Source organism: Candoia aspera, chromosome 16 (genome assembly GCF_035149785.1).
Source record: "Candoia aspera isolate rCanAsp1 chromosome 16, rCanAsp1.hap2, whole genome shotgun sequence".
Taxonomy (NCBI): Eukaryota; Metazoa; Chordata; class Lepidosauria; order Squamata; family Boidae; genus Candoia; species Candoia aspera.
The window spans coordinates 9,561,364-9,578,722 of record NC_086168.1 but is presented as its reverse complement, the minus strand read 5'-3'; positions in this window follow the sequence as shown (position 1 = coordinate 9,578,722).

Genomic DNA, 17,359 nt, shown 5'->3' with positions numbered 1-17,359 from the left:
TGGAGGAAAGCAGAGTGCAATAGGATATTGTTGGCTTGTACTTATGGTGGGTTGCAGGGGGGGAGAGAATTAAGTAGTTTTGATTTCTCATAAGGACTAGCAACCCTCAGGAGAGGGAAAAACAGGGAGAGGGAGGGAGAAAGCAAGCAGATTCATTACCATCCCTTGGAGCTCAATTAATCTTACTTGGTAAGCCAAAGATCTTCATGAGTCTGTGCTGGGATTTTAACCTGTGGTTCAGGGAACAGAGGTCCTCTGCTACGGGACCCTTAAGTCATCCCCACGGTCTTAAAAATGTTCAGCAAGCTACCAGCTAAATGAGAAGGAACATAATGGAGTGAGTTTGTTTGGCCCAGAAATTCAAAGGAAAAGAAGAAAACAGGAGCAAGGGGAATCACAGAATCATAGGGTTGGAAGTGATCTCGGAGGTCTTCTAGTTCAACTCCATGCCCAAGGCAGGAATCCCCATGCCATCTTGGACAAATGATTGTCCGTTTTTTTCTTGAAAACCTCCAGCGATGGAGCACCCACAACTCCAGGAGGTGAGCTGTTGCGCTGCTTCATAGTTCTCACTGTCAGGAAATTCTTTCTTGTTTCCAGGTTGGATCTTGGACACTTTTGTTATCAGAGGCAGTCTCAGGGTCTTGGAAACAATCATATCCTTTTAGGCCTGGTCAAATTCTCAGGGAGACTATAGAAGTGGGACTTTAGCAGTAGAACACAAAATCACACGCAGGCTGGCCCAGCTGTGTCCCTTGGAATGTTGAACTCTTCTGTATTTCTCATCAGTGATATAAGATATATGCCACATCTGGGACAGACTTGCTTTCTTTCCCTCTTTCAGGCTGACATCCCCATTGTTGTTTAGATGGATTTCACACGTTGGATATTTGGGGTGCTGTATTGCTATCAGGGATTGAATAAGGGACAAGGAAGAAAGTGAAACCAGGATTAGGTGGGTACAGACACTGACAACATGGCAACCTCCAGGTATTTTGAACTTCAGTGCCTAACAAGCCAAGAGACTGAGGGAAGGTGGCAGTTGAAATACCTTCCCAGTCTTGTGTCTTACTTGAACAATGCATTTCAGAGGTGTAACAGAAACCACACACTATCTGAAAATGGGGCTGTTTTGCTGAGAAGACAGAAATCAAAATAGGCACTGTTCATTGTCCTAAAAATGTATGGCACTGAACAGTATCACCTGGCAAAAACAAGGAATCCTGCATTTCCCCCCCCACCAACTTTCAATCTAGCTGATGAAAAAGGATTTGCTTTTGAATTACGTTTCACATGAGAAGACAGTTTCAGGGCAAAATGGGCATTCTCATGCTTATCTACCCACACTTGAAGTAAAATCCAAGGAAGGACATCAAGAAGGAACTCTATCCATTTTTTTCCCCCAGATTGGAAGGTGTAGGCAGTCAAGGAGGCTATAGAGTGATGGGAAAGTGTGATATAAAAAAGCATACTATGATCTGCAGCCTCCCTAGCTTCTCACCCCTGCCTTCAATCCCAAAGGAAATCATCAAGACAGAACTCCTGTTTTTATCTCTCACAGACCGGGAAATCTGGATGTCCAGGGAGGATTTAACAGGATGGTGTCAGCCTTCCCAGGTAGACCAGACAGGAAACACGACCAGATGAGATAATTCTACTTTATTGTAAGGCTACATTAACAGAATCCTGCAAGTCTGAAAGTACAATTCTCCCGCCATCACCTTTACAGCCTGATAACTGAGGGGGTGTCCCTCTTGCTCCATCCACTATGCAGCTGTGGGCTCATCTCCCTCTTTTCTGCCTGTTCCTTAGGCAGCATCTCTTTGCCTGGTTTCCCAAGGTCATTCCCACATTCCATTAAAGATGGACAGTCACGTCACAGATGCGGTTACAGCAAGACCACTTTCCAAGAGAGGCAGCTAAAAACATTTCCAAGAGAAATTTGAAAATAGAATATGAATCTTTTTCCAGATATTTGGATAGAAAAACAAGGACTTCTCTTCAAGGGAATGAAACCAAAATCTGGTGGTGGTAGTGGGGGACAACTCAAAAAACAACCAAAAAGGCTACCAGATGGAGGTGGGTGGGGGTGCAGCTACCCAGATTATCACTAGACGGCAGCAAATGTAGAGATACAGAGCATCTGCATTTTTGTTGCCATCTAGATTTTTGCAGCCCAGCCTTAAACAAGAGGGGATTTTTTTGGTCACAGAATTAGTCCTTGTGCACAGAACTAGGGACAGTGGCAGGAGAGAGAGATTGACCCAATAAATGAAGAAATTCTTCCCCCGTTGCTTAGAAATGGGGCTCCCTGTTTGCCATGGGAGTCACAGTAAATCTTTCCAAAACAAGATATTTTGGTAAAATGCTCTGCTTACGTCTGGCATACATCTTAACTTCAGGTGCTGATATTTCATCTTCAGGATGGAAGTCCCACAAAACTTCCCCCTGTAAACGAGGAAGAAATTCAGGTCAGCTAGTCCTCCCAGTTTCACCATCATCTTTGAAACGGCAGGTATGCGTCTTCTGTTGAACTTTCTGCAGCTCAAGAGTGACACCCAGTGACTGATGGCAGGGTTCCCATGTGGGCCTTCCCAACAAAGCCACCTTGCAATCTCCAGCATCTCTCTCAGATAATAATGTCACATTGAGAACGGAAAACACATTAAAGCACAATTCCTGTTTGGATTTGCATAATCACTTAATTGCAGCTTCTGATTTCTTCCTCCTTGGCACTTCGGGCTTGGCAGCCCAGAATTTCCTGCACCGGGAATATCTCCTTTAAAGCCACAGAAGGGAAGGGCCCCTTCCATCTGGCTGGGTGCTCCAGGGTCAGCGGTTCTCTGTGGTTCCCTTGAAATGAAAGGCCACTGAAATTATTTTTAATGCCAGTTGTAAAACTGCCATGTTGTTTGGTGCAGTCCTATCTCCGCTTCTTCACCCCAGCAGAGGGCAAGTCTCACATCATGAATTACAAACGGGGAAGAAGAAAGAGGGTCCAGGAGGCTGAAACCATTTATGAAATAGGAAGTAAAGAGAAATGTAAAGGAAATCAGAGATGGCTGCTTGCAAGACAGAATGCATTTTTTTTTTCTTTTTTTCAACAAGGAAGAAGTCAACTCTATTATTCAGCTCTGCAGCCAAACAGCAACTAGGAAGAACATCACTGCTATAATATTCATTTACTCCCACCAGAATTGACCTGTCTGGTGTGAACTCTTTGGAATAGACAACTGTGAAATTAAGGGGGGGTGGGATGAGGCCAAGAAGAGATGCTTATCTGTTGCAACCCTTATTTTATGGAACAGCTTTCCATAATAAATTGGGATTGCCCTTACCCTGTGGGTCTTCGGGATGCTGGTTGAAACTGAGCCCTTCCAGAAGGGGGTTTAATTAATTAATTGACATTAAGGGCATCTTAAGGGCTATTGGGATACTGTTTTAAATTAAATTAATGTTTGTTTAAATTGTTTCACTATTTTACTTTACATCGTTGTATTGTGTAAACAGCCGTGAGTTGCATGGCTGTGGCCAACACTATAAATGGACTTTACTAGTAAAAATAATAAAGGCAAGCTTCCTCAGGTCTATAGAATAGTCAAATATTTAACCTGATAAGCTGATATATCATTATTAGTGTTATTGATTATCTCTTTTTATGAGCTGTTTTATTGTCTTTTTAATTGAAAAAAAAAACAATCTTTGTTTAAATCTTTTGTCTTAATGCTTCTAGTACGTTTAGCTGGTTTGTCTGTTGCTGCCCAGCTAGTTTAATTTCCTAAATTTTCCTGTATCTTATCACTTTTACCTATTTTTTATCTTCTTAGATTTTTTACTTGCTTCTGAATTTTATCAAATTCCTTTCTGGTGATGCTTTTAGATGTTTGTTTTATAGCATGGTTTTACTTTATACAACACCTAAAGAACCTGCTTTCAGTGTAAATAGTAAGTAAATCCAATTTAATTTAATTTAAAGAAATAAAAAAAATGATGGTTTAAAAATATCATTTATAAATGTTTACACAAATTCTGCACAGAGAGGTGTTGATTGGGTTAACATCAGAATTCTAGAGGTGGAAGAGGTCACTGAGGTTGTCAAGTCTAATTCACTCTGAGATGCAGGAATTAAAGTAAACCAGCAAACCTCTTGATGACAACTGAAGAAGGAGATGCCACCATTTTCCTCCCACTAAGATTCCACCGCTGAGCTTCTTTTATCATGAGAATTTGCCTCTACCTGCATGAGCAAAGAAATAACCCAGAAAGGATCAAATGGAGAGACTGTGCAGGGCCTTTCAAGAGTAACCAAAAATGTTTTCTGAAAATTGCAATGCTTTACTGTTTTTCTAGAACCTGTTTGGTCTAGTGGTTTAAGGCACCAGGCTAGAAACCAGGAGACCGTGAGTTCTAGTCCTGCCTTAGGCACAAAGCCAGCTGGGTGACCTTAGGCCAGTTGCTCTCTCTCTACCCTAGGAAGAAGGCTCTGAGTGAGATGGGCGGTGACGGAATTTGAAAAATAAATAAATAAATAAAGGCAATGGCAAACCACTCCCGAAAAAAACTTGCCCAGAAAATTGCGGGGAGTTGTCCAGGCAGTCTCCAAGAATCAGACGTGATTGAACGGGGGTGGGTGGGGGGAATCTATATGACAGAAAGGAGGAATTTGGTACCTAGACCCATTCTACGAATCCTCTTTAATTCATCTCATGCAATCGGATTAAAAATATATAGGTTTTGTCCTAGCCTGTATTCAAGGAAATTTCATTCCTTCAACATGAAATCAGAGCAAGCAAAGGTAGTTCTTCTTCTTGCTTCTTACACGCCTTTTGCAGGGGACTTGAAAAAATAAGGAATAAAGATATAGAAGATAGTTCTTAATCAGGTAGCACTTTCTAAAAGATAAAGCTTCCTTCAATTCCAGTTCAACTTCTGGTGACTTTGTGGATATCCGAGCAGTTTTAACGGGCGTAATTTGGTGATTTTGCATTTCCAGATCACCTGGATGTGGTGATTTGTGGGTTTTTGCACTTCTGAACTCTGTGTGGCACTTTCACATTTTTGACAGTTAGTATACAAATGCAGAACTTAAACTAAAGGCAAAAACCACCCAGGGAAACAGTCCCTGTGAATGCTGAGTAGGCGTTTATGTGGACTGTTTTAAAGTGGGGGATGACTGGCGAATTGATGTAGAAATGCGACAACAGGAAACAGCGTTTAGGGGGAAAATGGCAAAAGATAACAAAAGTGAAACATTCATCCATTTTTTTGTCCTTCAGACATTTGTCAAAGGATCCAGGCACCCATGCTTTACATGGTGTAAATTATCATGGTTTTAGAGTAACAAAGTAGCAGTGTTTGGTGAGTTCTGAAGTTTCCTTTCACTGTTGTAATGCCAGAACCAGCAGTAATTTGCCCCTAGCTTCCTCTCCTCTTTGAAATTATTTTGGCTGTGCTCAACACCACAGCTCTGATTCCTCAAGGCCATTATTCCCTCCAAGGGTTGGTTGGTTGGTTGTTTTCTCATCCTATGTTCCTTCAGTAGTTGATTGTTTTGAGATCATGCATGAGGAAGGAGAAAAAGCTTTGCCTGAACTGCAGGAACTGAACTAAGATCGTACTTGCCCGAGTTCAAACAATCCAGTTTCCCTTCTTCCTTTCCCTTCTTCATCAGATCTCAGATGAACGATATAATGTACGAAAACCCAAAGAAAAACAACTTACATCTCCATTCAGTCTATAATTTCTCACCAGCTTCTGTCTTTCTTCTCTCCCTAAGTCAGTCAGATGCTTTTAGTATACTTATAAGTCTCTGAATTATGTTAAAATATACCAAACACACACCGTTGGGTTCTTTGATGAAAACTTTAAATTGCTGTTTCAGGCACAAGTCAGCATCTGCCTCATTCTGTGATAAAAGGGCTTTAAAATGTTTTAGAATAAAATGGGGGTGGGAAGAGGCATTTTCTCTCTCTGTTAATAGTGTGTCTTTCATGTTCAAGGTATCCCTAAGGGCTCTGAAAAAGCAATGATTTAGATGTAGGTTCCACTTTAAGTATAGATAAATGGAACACCAACACGCTGTCAGCCACATGCTCACATTGGTATCATGGGGCTGACTTATTCTTAGTTGTTATTTACAATGGATGTCTTGGGGAAACAATCCAAAGTCTGCAGCTGGCTAATACCAACCAAATATGAGAGGTTTCAAGTTCTTCAGCCATATCTTTAGGGACCAGGAATTAGCAAGAAAGATTGGAGACTGAAATCCCCACCAAATGTATGGATAGAAAGACCGGATGGGTATTTCTTCTATTTTTCTCCAGGGAAAGATCTCCCCCAGCAATTTCTCAACAACAGGAATCCCTTAATGGCAATAATTGCATTATTCATGAAAAAGCTCCCTGCCCTACAAAGCCATACCTAGGAATTGAATAGAAATATAGAAAGCCAGGGAGGCTGTGGGTCCATGGAGAAATTAAAATCACACTGGCCTGCAAAATGATAAAAGGTATTAATATTTGCTCTGACTTAATAATGATAAGGTTTAGCTTGTTCCCTTTGCACCACTAATAAAAGCATAAGGCCCTCACCTTTTTTTTTTTAATAAACAGCCCAATTCAAGGTCCTTTTCATGCACAACTCCTTCAGAAATAAATGCATAGGCCCTAAGTGTGCATAACACTGAATCTCAACTTTACAAAACAATAAATACTCTATCAATACTTTCAATGCATTTATAATAGGTCTAATATCAAGTCATGAGAATTTCATCAAAATTAAATGTCTCTTTCATCCAGTTGAATGAGGACTGGTTGAGGGGGGCGAGAAAACATGGCAAGAGGATTTCTCTATTTAGCATTAATTAAAAAAATGAAACTCTCCCAAGCACTGTATTCTTTTGAGAAATCTAATCTTCAACAAATTAGGTTCTACCATTTGGCTTGGAAACAAATTTGGATCAAACAAAATCTTGAATGTCTGTATCTCGAGATACAACAGATTTAAACATTTCTTAAAAGTCATTATTGGTAGTTAACATTTGCAGCTACAAGTGCTGATGTGTTCCTGCTATATCTTAAGATCAGATCTATGTAGTACTTGCCTTTGAAAATTAAACTCCATTCAGAGACTCTCTAGTAATTGGAACAAGCATGCATCTTCTAATTTCCTTACTCCTGCTGAAACTGGGAGAGCAAAACAAACAAAAGAGCTGTGTGGATGTCCACATCTGAATAAATAAAATAGCCAAATCCTACGCGGAGCGAAGAAGTCAATTAAATTCGCAAACAACATGTTTTGCAGCAACTGTAGAACACAAAGGAAGAGGTCAGCTCTCGCTTTCAGAAGGAGAAGGCAGAGAAAAGGAAAAGCAAATAAATAAGTCATTATTGAAGATTACGATGAGAGATGAAAGGAGGCACATGAGGAAAGCAGCAAGGAGGTGAAATGTAATTTGTTCCGAAGCGGAAACAAGTGAACAAAGATTTGATGAAGCTCAAATGATGAAAAATGCAACAGAGGTGACAGTGCTGGTGGCTTGGTTGATGACTGCACAGCAGAGTATGGCCGAGAGTTCCTTCTAGTTGTGTAAAAGAAAGAGGTAAAGTTTCGTCTGAGCAGAATTCAACTTCCGGGAAGCTCCTTTAATGCCCATAGTTTTTATGGCAACTTTATGGAAGTGAGTTCTCATGGCCTTCCTCCAAGGGTCTTTTGTGACTTCCCAGTCTGATGGTTTCTGGAAGTCCCCAAACCCAAACAGAAACCAGTCTTCCTTATTGGAATTGGGGGGTGGGGGGAGGCAATAAATGTAAACAAACAAGCCCACAAACCCACAAATGTGGCTTTTAGCCCATGCTGTATGATGGTGCACTGTCAGTAAGGAAACTTGATGAGATTGTTTGAATGGGTTGAAAGCAGTGTCTGGAATTATTGTGGTTAGCGGAGCCTGCATTTCCACCTGTCTCTTCTGACTGTGTATTACTTAATTTAAAATTCATGTTTTAACTTTTTTTTTTTTTTTTGGTAAAACAAAATGATACAATGGACTCTTTCAGAATGTCAGTGTCATTTCTTTCTAGCAACTTATGAACAGGAGGAAGTAGCTGATGGCTCTTGAATGGCAGTTACTCAAAAGAGATCTTTCACTGCTTCTTTTGGTTACAAAATCTAGTGCATGTAGATATGTATGTATGTATGTATTTATTTGAAAGAAAAACTTTCCAGAGGAAAATTAGGAGAAAGAGTGATAAATTTATCTACTCTACCAGGAAAAGCAATGAATAATGAAATACAAATAAAGCATTACCCATATTTGTGAACAATCTGTTTTATGATGGTAACAATATAAGCGAGGTTTTCTTTGCAGGCAGAGATTCCTAAGGAGTTTCACATTTAAATTTCCTTTTGAATCTTGCAGTGGAATTATGTCAAGCGATCTAGGGCATTGGGGGAAATGTCAATGAAAGCCATTCTCCCACATCACAAACCAACCAGTGTATCGTTAAGAGCTTGTTGAACTACAGAATGTTTTCTAGAGAGCAATTTCCTGTATTTGTTAGATTAATTCCATATCTGTCCTCCAGACATTTCAATACTGTACAAAGCAGGCACTGGAGAATTATCCTTGATCAGACTTCCAACTCAGGTAGGAAAACTGCAACTATGTAGGCACAAAAGATGTTGCATCTGGTTAAATATTTTTTTCCAATTGATTCCGAGTTGCCTGCTTCAATTAATTGCTCTGAGGTGGGATGGAGATACAGTTAGAACCAAATTTTAGCAGATCTTTTCAGAACCTGAAAAACCAAAGCAGGATTGGTTGGTTGGATGGGGAAACCTCAGACAATTGTAGGGCTGTAGGATGGACAAAATTAACAGAAAACCATTTCTGTGATGTTGCATGGATGAGTCCATGAAGCTGAGCTGAACAAGGCAATTTTACTTTTTATTACATGCTATCCAATTATATACTCACCAAGCTAAAACCTTCCTTCCTTCCTTCCTTCCTTCCTTCCTTCCTTCCTTCCTTCCTTCCTTCCTTCCTTCCTTCCTTCCTTCCTTCCTTTTCAGGGAACATCAAGGATGAACCTCAGTTTTTAAAGCTCAGTTTAAAAAGATAGTGAGGTTGTTCCTCATAAATCACTGCTGCTCTCATTTCAGTACTTATCACAATCCTTGCAGAGAAGAATTTCATTAAACACCAGCCACAGAACCATTGTCAGTATTGATGCTGACACATTTACATCATTTTAATTAATCCCCAAGCCTTGCAACTTTGTCCCCAGTGAGCTTTCAGTGACCAAACAAGGATACTAGAAAAGTGATAGAGGACAGCTTTCAAAAGATCATCTTCTAGTTTTGCAGAATTCAAAGCCAATCATTTCAGATCACACATCTCTGACTTGCTTCCCCTCTGTGGATTTTGAGAAGGGACAGGGGGTCCTGGGAAGGGAGGACAGCAGCTGTAGGTGAACTTCCCAAACTTCCTCTGATATGGATCTTGAGGCAGTAGGCAGATGAGAGAAAGGGAATTGAGTCCACCATGTGCTTGTTTAGCTAACTGCTTCGTTAGAGGCAATCTGATTTGATCCTTTTGCTGCCTGTTGTCCAGACATAAGCATCTTTTCTGCCTAGGAAAACTAGTTTTCTTTGGCTAAAAGGAGAAGTCTGTACTTTCTTTTTCTTTCTCTCCTTTTCTCCCATTCTCCGCATCTGTCAATGATATAATGGAGAGAGGTTTCTGAATGTATTCAACGCACAGCTAATGTACATCCTGTCCCTAGCCTGCCATCTGCTATAGAAAGCAGAAGCCAGGATCTGCAAAATTTTGTCTTGATGGGCAAAATTATTTTCTAGGTGCCTGGCATCAGATAAGCATACTGCAATTCATCTTTTATTTTTATTTTGCTGAGCCAAAGGTAGGGAAGGAAAACTACCACCTCATTGAACTTTTCCTGCATATAGTGTGAGGATCTACTATAGGGTAGGAAGAGGTGAGTAGAGCTTGTCAAGTGGGTTTACTCAGCAAAAATTGCAATCTGGGTTTGGCCAGGTTTCTGGCAAACAACTGAAGCAGGGAGAAACCGTGTCCAGGATAGAGAAAATTTGAATGGGACCTTGTTCATTTTTTGGATTTTCAAAATGGTATCTGAATCAAGCCTTTCATTCAAAATTAACGTTTCTCCAAATTTTGCAATGCAGTTCATCAACACACATACAACACACACAAACAAAAGTATGTCCCAAAATATATGTGCAAACATGCCTATGTTCCAGAAAAGATAACCAAAATATGCAATCTATTTGGGAAGAATGGTTTTCCTAAAAATGTACATTAAGCACCAACCACTGGAGAAATGGTCAGACTCGCAAACATGAGAAACTGACCAATTTGCCACTCTGATCCAGGATGGATATTCATTGTAAAAAAATGCTTTTCTCCCATGATAATCTATGGGAACCAACATTTGCTTCTGGAATACACTTCTGCCGATAAGACTGATGCTATCACTCCCTCTTACAGGCAAAAGGGGAAAAGAGATGGAAGGTCCTTTCTTGAAAAATAACCCCCATAATTCTACTGTCGCAAGAAGTATGGAACAAATACTTCAATCCACACCATCAAGTTCTTAGAATGGATCTCAAAATAGTCATGGGTTTAGATATCAGTCTGTTGTTGGTTTTCCTCCAAACTGTCCCCCCCCCCTCCAGGAATGTATCCACAGGACACTTTGATCTTTATGTTATGGTTGCAAAGAATGCCCCCTACAGGAGTAGGAGGAGAAAATGTGGGTGGCTGTGGTTTGAAGAGACCAGGCTTTGATTTTTAATGTGCCTTAATCTACATCTACATTCCATTACATCTGGAGGTTGTTCCCACAAATGATTCCCTCTGGCCATCCACTCAAAGGACATTTGGGTTCCTACAATAACTTTGCCCTTCAGACACAGATGGCTTTGTCCTTCAGCTTCCATAGCAATCACAGCCCAGCTCTGACTATGTTCAAAAACCTTGAGAACTGACCTGCAGAAAGAAGTTGAGGAGTCAGGAAAAGAAATTCTGGATCTTTGCTTCTGAACTGTTCTTTTAGACAGAAGGCCTGGAAACGGTGTAAAACTGCTGGCTTGTTTGCTTGCTTGATTATGGCGGAAACTTTCTAGCACTTCAAATCTTTCCTCCAGTGATTATTTCTCCCCTCTTGAGATTTAAGCTCAGGCTGCCATGCATTTGGCATCAGCTGCTAACAAGGATGAGACAGATTCAAAAGCACTTTGACTTCCCTTTGGAGTGCTCATTCCCAAGGTTCTTCAAATGCTACTGGGTATTCTTTTCTTTTTTGAAGGAGTTTGTTCTTGCTGTCTAGACAATCATCTTTGCCAGTGCTCCCCACTCCCCCTGCATGAGTGAACTTTGCTTTCTCCATGAAGTATCTTTTAAAACATCCAATCCATTTTCCAGCAGCCTTTCCAGGATTTCGGCCACTTTCGAAGCATATCAGCAGGGAGGCTGGAGTGACTTGGAGCTTGGTTATAACCCAACAAGATTGGAGTTACGAACTTAGGTACCCTAGATGAGTTGAGTGGCAGACCATCCTTTAACCAATACATTGAGGCCATATATTGGCAAACCACAATGGAGTCATCAGAGATGTCCTTTCCAGTGAGTACAGCTTTTACTCATTCTGCAAATCTTGCAAATATAAATGAGCCTTCTCCATTCCAGAGAGGGGAAGTAAACAATCAGCCCCAAGAGAGAGATTTCATAAAGACCCCAAAGAGGTGAAGTCCTCCAATAATTTTTTGCCTTTCACAAAATACTGACAAAGGTGGCCCGACATGAGACGCCTCTGAGTAAGAGAAGTAATTGGTCTTGAAGATCTTGCTCCAGTTTGACTGATGGACCCTTTGATGGTTCAGATTGAAATTCTATTCAACTGATGACAAACTCCACAGGGTTTCTGAAGGGAGGAAAAATGGTCCCAGGCTTATTTCAGATAAATCTACAGTAGCTGAAGAGGATTTAGTTTTCTTTTCTATCACCAATTTCACAGAATGTGACTGCTCCACTTAAGCCTCTGGTAGGGCTTTTGTATAGAAAATAAAGTCCACCATTACATGTAAAAGGAAGTAAAATTCTCTCAAACTGTTTTGTTTTGAAGGCAAGACATGGGGTGGGCAGAGAGGCAGAATGTGTTTTTTCTGTTCCTTAGAAGAATATTTAGGTGCAGTGTGATCCAAAACAGACCTCTCCCTAACCTGATCAAAAAGCAAAGTGTGTCACTGTTCATCATCTATAAGGGTTTCTTTTCCAACTTAGACAGGAGGTAAGCATCTCAAATCTAGTTTAAAAAAACAAAACAAAAACTAAATACTTGTTTGCCCAACCTTTAAATTTGGCATGATGAGACTTATCAAATTCATTCCCACAACAAATTCAGGTTGGACAGATTTAAACTTGGTTAGTTTGGGTTATGTGAATGTGCTGCTTATGAAGTCATGCAAACCAAGCCCGTTTGTTTCAATATGCAGTGCAAACCCACAAAATGAGTTTGTTTAGTATTCTGGTTAAGCATGTCTGGGTGAAGGAAATTAAAACTGTAACACTTTTGAAAGCAAAACTTACAGTAAATAATACAGCTACTTATGTTCTCTCATGTTAAATATAATATAGGCTTGATCATCCTTCACAAATTCAATGTAATGAGCAGTAACTCACCGATCATTCAAATATAGAGTCTGAAGCAATGCACATCATTCATAAGGAAATTTCACTATGTTTTACATCCACTTTGGGCTCTTCCAGCCTTTCCATTTCCTAAACCTTCTAAATCCAGCTTAAAATGCACTAAAGATTGATTCAGGCTGTTTTGACTATCTTCAGATCCATTTGAGCTTGTTTGCAAGCTTGTAAATTACAGAGAACAGCCAGCCAATCAGTGCTTTTTCTTCTGCCAGAAACTGAGCACCAAGAAATGCCAGCCATTCAGTGCCTGCCTGCTAACTAGTAAGTGAGTGCCACTTCTACCCCACTTCAGGTAGTAGCTACACAGACTTCTCCTCCCTTCCATCTCTTGACAAAAATAAATGTTAATAAATTGTTAACATTTCTCCATGCTTCTCTGACTACCATGGTGGAAAACTCTGTTCCCTTCAAATGGCACCAGGTATTTGAAGGAATTAACCTAGTCATTTTTAGCACCTAGTCATTTTAACCTAGTCCATTAACCTAGTCATTTTTAGCACCTTGCTAGAAGCTGGGAGGTGGGCAAACCAAGGAATTTCTCCAGTAAGGCTGTCCATTGTTCCTCAAGCACAAGATATTCATCCCCACTCACAAGTATGACACCACGAACCCATAGGTCTATCAAAATCATTCACAATTGCAATTAATGTTATTTGACCAGGCAGGGGAAAGGTTCTGCATCTTCATCTCAAGGACTGTATTCTCTTGGATAGATTAATATTGGATGAATCTCCAAAAGGCAAAATGTCTCCCTCTGCTGAACAGATGAGGCTTTATAGTTGGAGACATCTATTGCTTCAGTGCAATCACCCAATGTTTTCTTCTTGGGTTAGTGATGGATTTTCACTTGCTATATTATTCATCTCTTCTTTTTAAGTAATTCAGGAGAACGTTGGATTCTGTGCTTTATATCCACTGATGTCTACAACGTCTGGCCTGTGCAATTTAGGTATTTCACAGCTCTGAATACTGGAAAATAATGAGAGCTCATTTAGCCCGGTTTGAACATCATTATCTTTCTTGCAGAATTGTGATGTGGACATTGCACGGCTAAGCATGGGACTCTGTTCTTTCAGATCTGTTAGTGCCATATGCATCGGGTGATAGCTGTGCCTGTCGTGTGCTCTCCTCTTCATTCTTTATTTTGCATAATGCTGAAATGAGTCTGTAAGGCCATAAGGAGAGCATTATCATGACATGAAGCCAACCATAATCATTCTACACAAAATGTGTTAATAGCCCGGCATAAGAAACCCTCTTGGTTTGAAGGAGAGATGCCTTAGAGCATGGCCATCTTTGCTATTTACTTAGTTTGTAGATAGGATTCAGGACTGCTGATTACTGTTGTTGTTGTTGTTATTCATGTACCATGTCTTATACTGACCTATAATGCCAAGGATAGAACCTGGGGCCTTTGGCATGCAAAACATGTGGCCAAGCATATCTGCAGGCAAAGCATGTACTCAGCCATTGAATAGGTTTTTCCTATTTCCTATTATGAAATGAGCCATTACACCATATATCCCAAAGTTATATATTCTGACAGATGGCAATTTTTCAAGGACTACGGCAACCTTCTTTCTTCAGCCATGTTATGTCAGAGTTTTTTTGGCACTGGGATGCTGAGAGCACCTAATGCAATTCTGGATGATCAGAAGCATTGAACAAATGCTAAGTGTCATCCATGGGTGCACACCAAGATCTGAATAATATTGGTATTGTCCAGTGAGCAAGGAACAGAGAGGAGTTTGTCAACTTCCCTGGAAGAGTGAAGACCTGAAGACATCCATATATCCCAAGCATGGTAAACGGGATCATAGCAATATTCTTGGGGTGCTACACATATAAGCATGCTTATTGGATGAAATAAATAAACAAATAAATAAATAAAATGCTAAGTTACTTGAGAAATAAATCAAAGTTAGAGTTCCCGATAATTTTCACTTGAAACCTTATGGATACTTTCTTGAGCCTTTGGAAGACTGTGGTGGTCAGATATTATAAATATAATATAATATAATTACCTTGCTGGCATGTGAAATGAGTGCCACTGTTCGATAGTTTGAACATTCTTTAGTGTTTCCCTTTTTTGATATAAGTTGATTTTTTCCAGTCTGATGGCCATTCTTGTGTTTTCCAAATTTGCTGGCATATAGCATGCATTACCTTGACAGCATCATCTTGCAAGATTTTGAACAGTTCAGCTGGGATGCCGTTGTCTCCTGCTGTGACCTCTCCCTCAACAGTTCATTTAAGACAGAAGTCTATTCCAAAGGAGCATCAGCACATTTCCTTGAGTTCACACAAGCAACTATGCCTTCCAAAATCAGGAATTAAAAGTTGACCTTTCTTTACATTTACAGGATGCACCTTTTTAAAAAGTTGTTTTATGAACTACTAGATTAAGGAACCACATTATAGCTCTGGAGTATCTTTTCTGTCCCTCCACTGCCTGACCAATGGATCTTTAAAACCTTCAAGCAGCAGTGTTCTTATTTTGTTGCGATAGACAGATGTGCTTTGAACCAGCCTTCAGCAATGGCTTAATTTCAGAAAAGCCTTTGTCAAATCCAGACTTTATAATATTTCCTTTCCCCAAACTGGGCAAGGTGATAATATCACTCTCAGTATGCCATTTTGTGTCTAAAAATAAGCTGTCTTGAATACTCACACATAGGCCACATGGCTGAAATCCACTGCAGTATTTAAATGGAGGAAGGGTGGAGGAGAAGAAAAAGAGGGCTCAGCTAAAACTCCTGAGGCACCTTGGGTGTTGCAGGTTTGCACCTGCATGCAAACATTTAAATGAGATTGTTCTCCCACCCCCCACAATCCTACTGCCCGAAGCAAAGAGTGGTTGGAGAATATTTACATGCAACAAAGAATACAAACTCAAAGAGAGAAGTGCAAATTAAACAAGCTTTGGCAGAGGTCAAACTTGAGATCCACATGCAGCCTTCGCAAGCTTTAGGTGTACCCCCTTCAACAACCACAAGAAGTTGCTAACAAATAATAACATTTCATGTGATGGACAACATGAAGGGAATATGGATAAATATGTGACGGGGGGAATAATTGTCAAACTCTGTTGATCTTTAATCCAGTGTAAATTAAACAAAATCCATTTCAGTTTTCTCTTGGCCCCATCTGCTATTTTTTGGACAGTGCCTTCTCACCCCACTTGTCAGCAAAATGGCCAGAGGGAGCTTTTGGCCCAGAAAAAAAGGTGTGTTTCTCTTTCTTGCAGGAATCAACCAGAATGTTTCCAGCTGAGGAGTCCTGCAAGATTGCTGAAGAAGTAGACTTTTCCCAAGAATCCAGGAGGGCAGTTTTAAGGAAAAAGCCATCCACATGTATCCCATTTTGGCCAACCCATAAGGATTCCATTCCATGACCTTCTTGAGAGAATAAACAATCCAATATTTATTTATTTGTTGGGTTATCTATCTACCACCAGCTGAAGGATCTCTCCTCCTGGCTTTCAGAAAGCTCCTGCTGCAAATCAGTTTGCCATGCATGTGTGCCTAAGCGAATTCATCTTTGTGCCTTGACTTTGTGACTGAATCAGCAGGGAGTAAATTCATTCCCCTGCCAGAATAACTGTGGGAAATAGCAACCGCTCGGCTCGGAAAGTTATGATCCAATGAGAAGCAGCGCTGGGCTGGCTTAACTCCCACTGAATGATTGGATCAACTTTCTCTAGTGCTTCATCTTCACCTGGGCACTGCCATTTCCCAGTCATTAGCTCCCTGCTGGTCTTTATAAACATGGGGGCTAAAGCAAACACCCCTGCTACTAACCAGACAGGCCTTTCTGAAGAAAACAGATGCCCTGCACCCTTCCTAATCCCTGCTGATCTCTGCATCATTTGCATACTTTAATTTGCAGGACTCAACTGGAAGAGATTGTGAGCCCACCTCGTTCTTGACCTCCAGAGTTCCTGGGACTGTAGAACGCAGTTCCTATTAAGGCGATATCTTCACTAGGTCAGCTAAAGGTTTACAACAAAGGCCGTGCTGAAGTCAGCCTTGAAATTTCTCAGAAGCTCTGCTAAAAAATCTTCTGCCTTTCTACCTCATTTTCAGGGGGCCTGAAAATAGCTTTCAAAGTTCTCTTGGAGGTTTTGTTTTTAGTACTGCAGGTGTTGTTTTCATTGAGTCACATCTTTTCATCCTCTTCAGCCTCCCTATCTACCCAGGTGTTTACCCAGGTAAACCAGACAGGAAATACAACCAGATGAACTAATTCTACTTTATTGTAAGGCTACATTAACAGAATCTTGCAAGCCTGAAGGTAAAATCACCCCCCCCATCTCCTTTACAGCCTGAGAAACTAGGGAGGGTCCCTCCTGAGCTTCTTGCTCCACCCACTATGCAGCTGTGGGCTATGCTCCCTCTTATCTGACTTTTCTACGGAGCATCTCTTTTCCCAGTCTCCCAAGGTCTTTCCCACATACCATTACACCAGGCTTCCCCACCTGAAAATGCTCCTGGAGAGATAGTCCCTCCTGAGATTTTCCCTTTAAACTAAATGGAAGTGTGGGAAGCTAGGGAGGTGCAAGGAGCTAGAGAGATAATGTTGTGTTGCCCCTCTGAAGGCTCGGTGGCTCCCCGCACT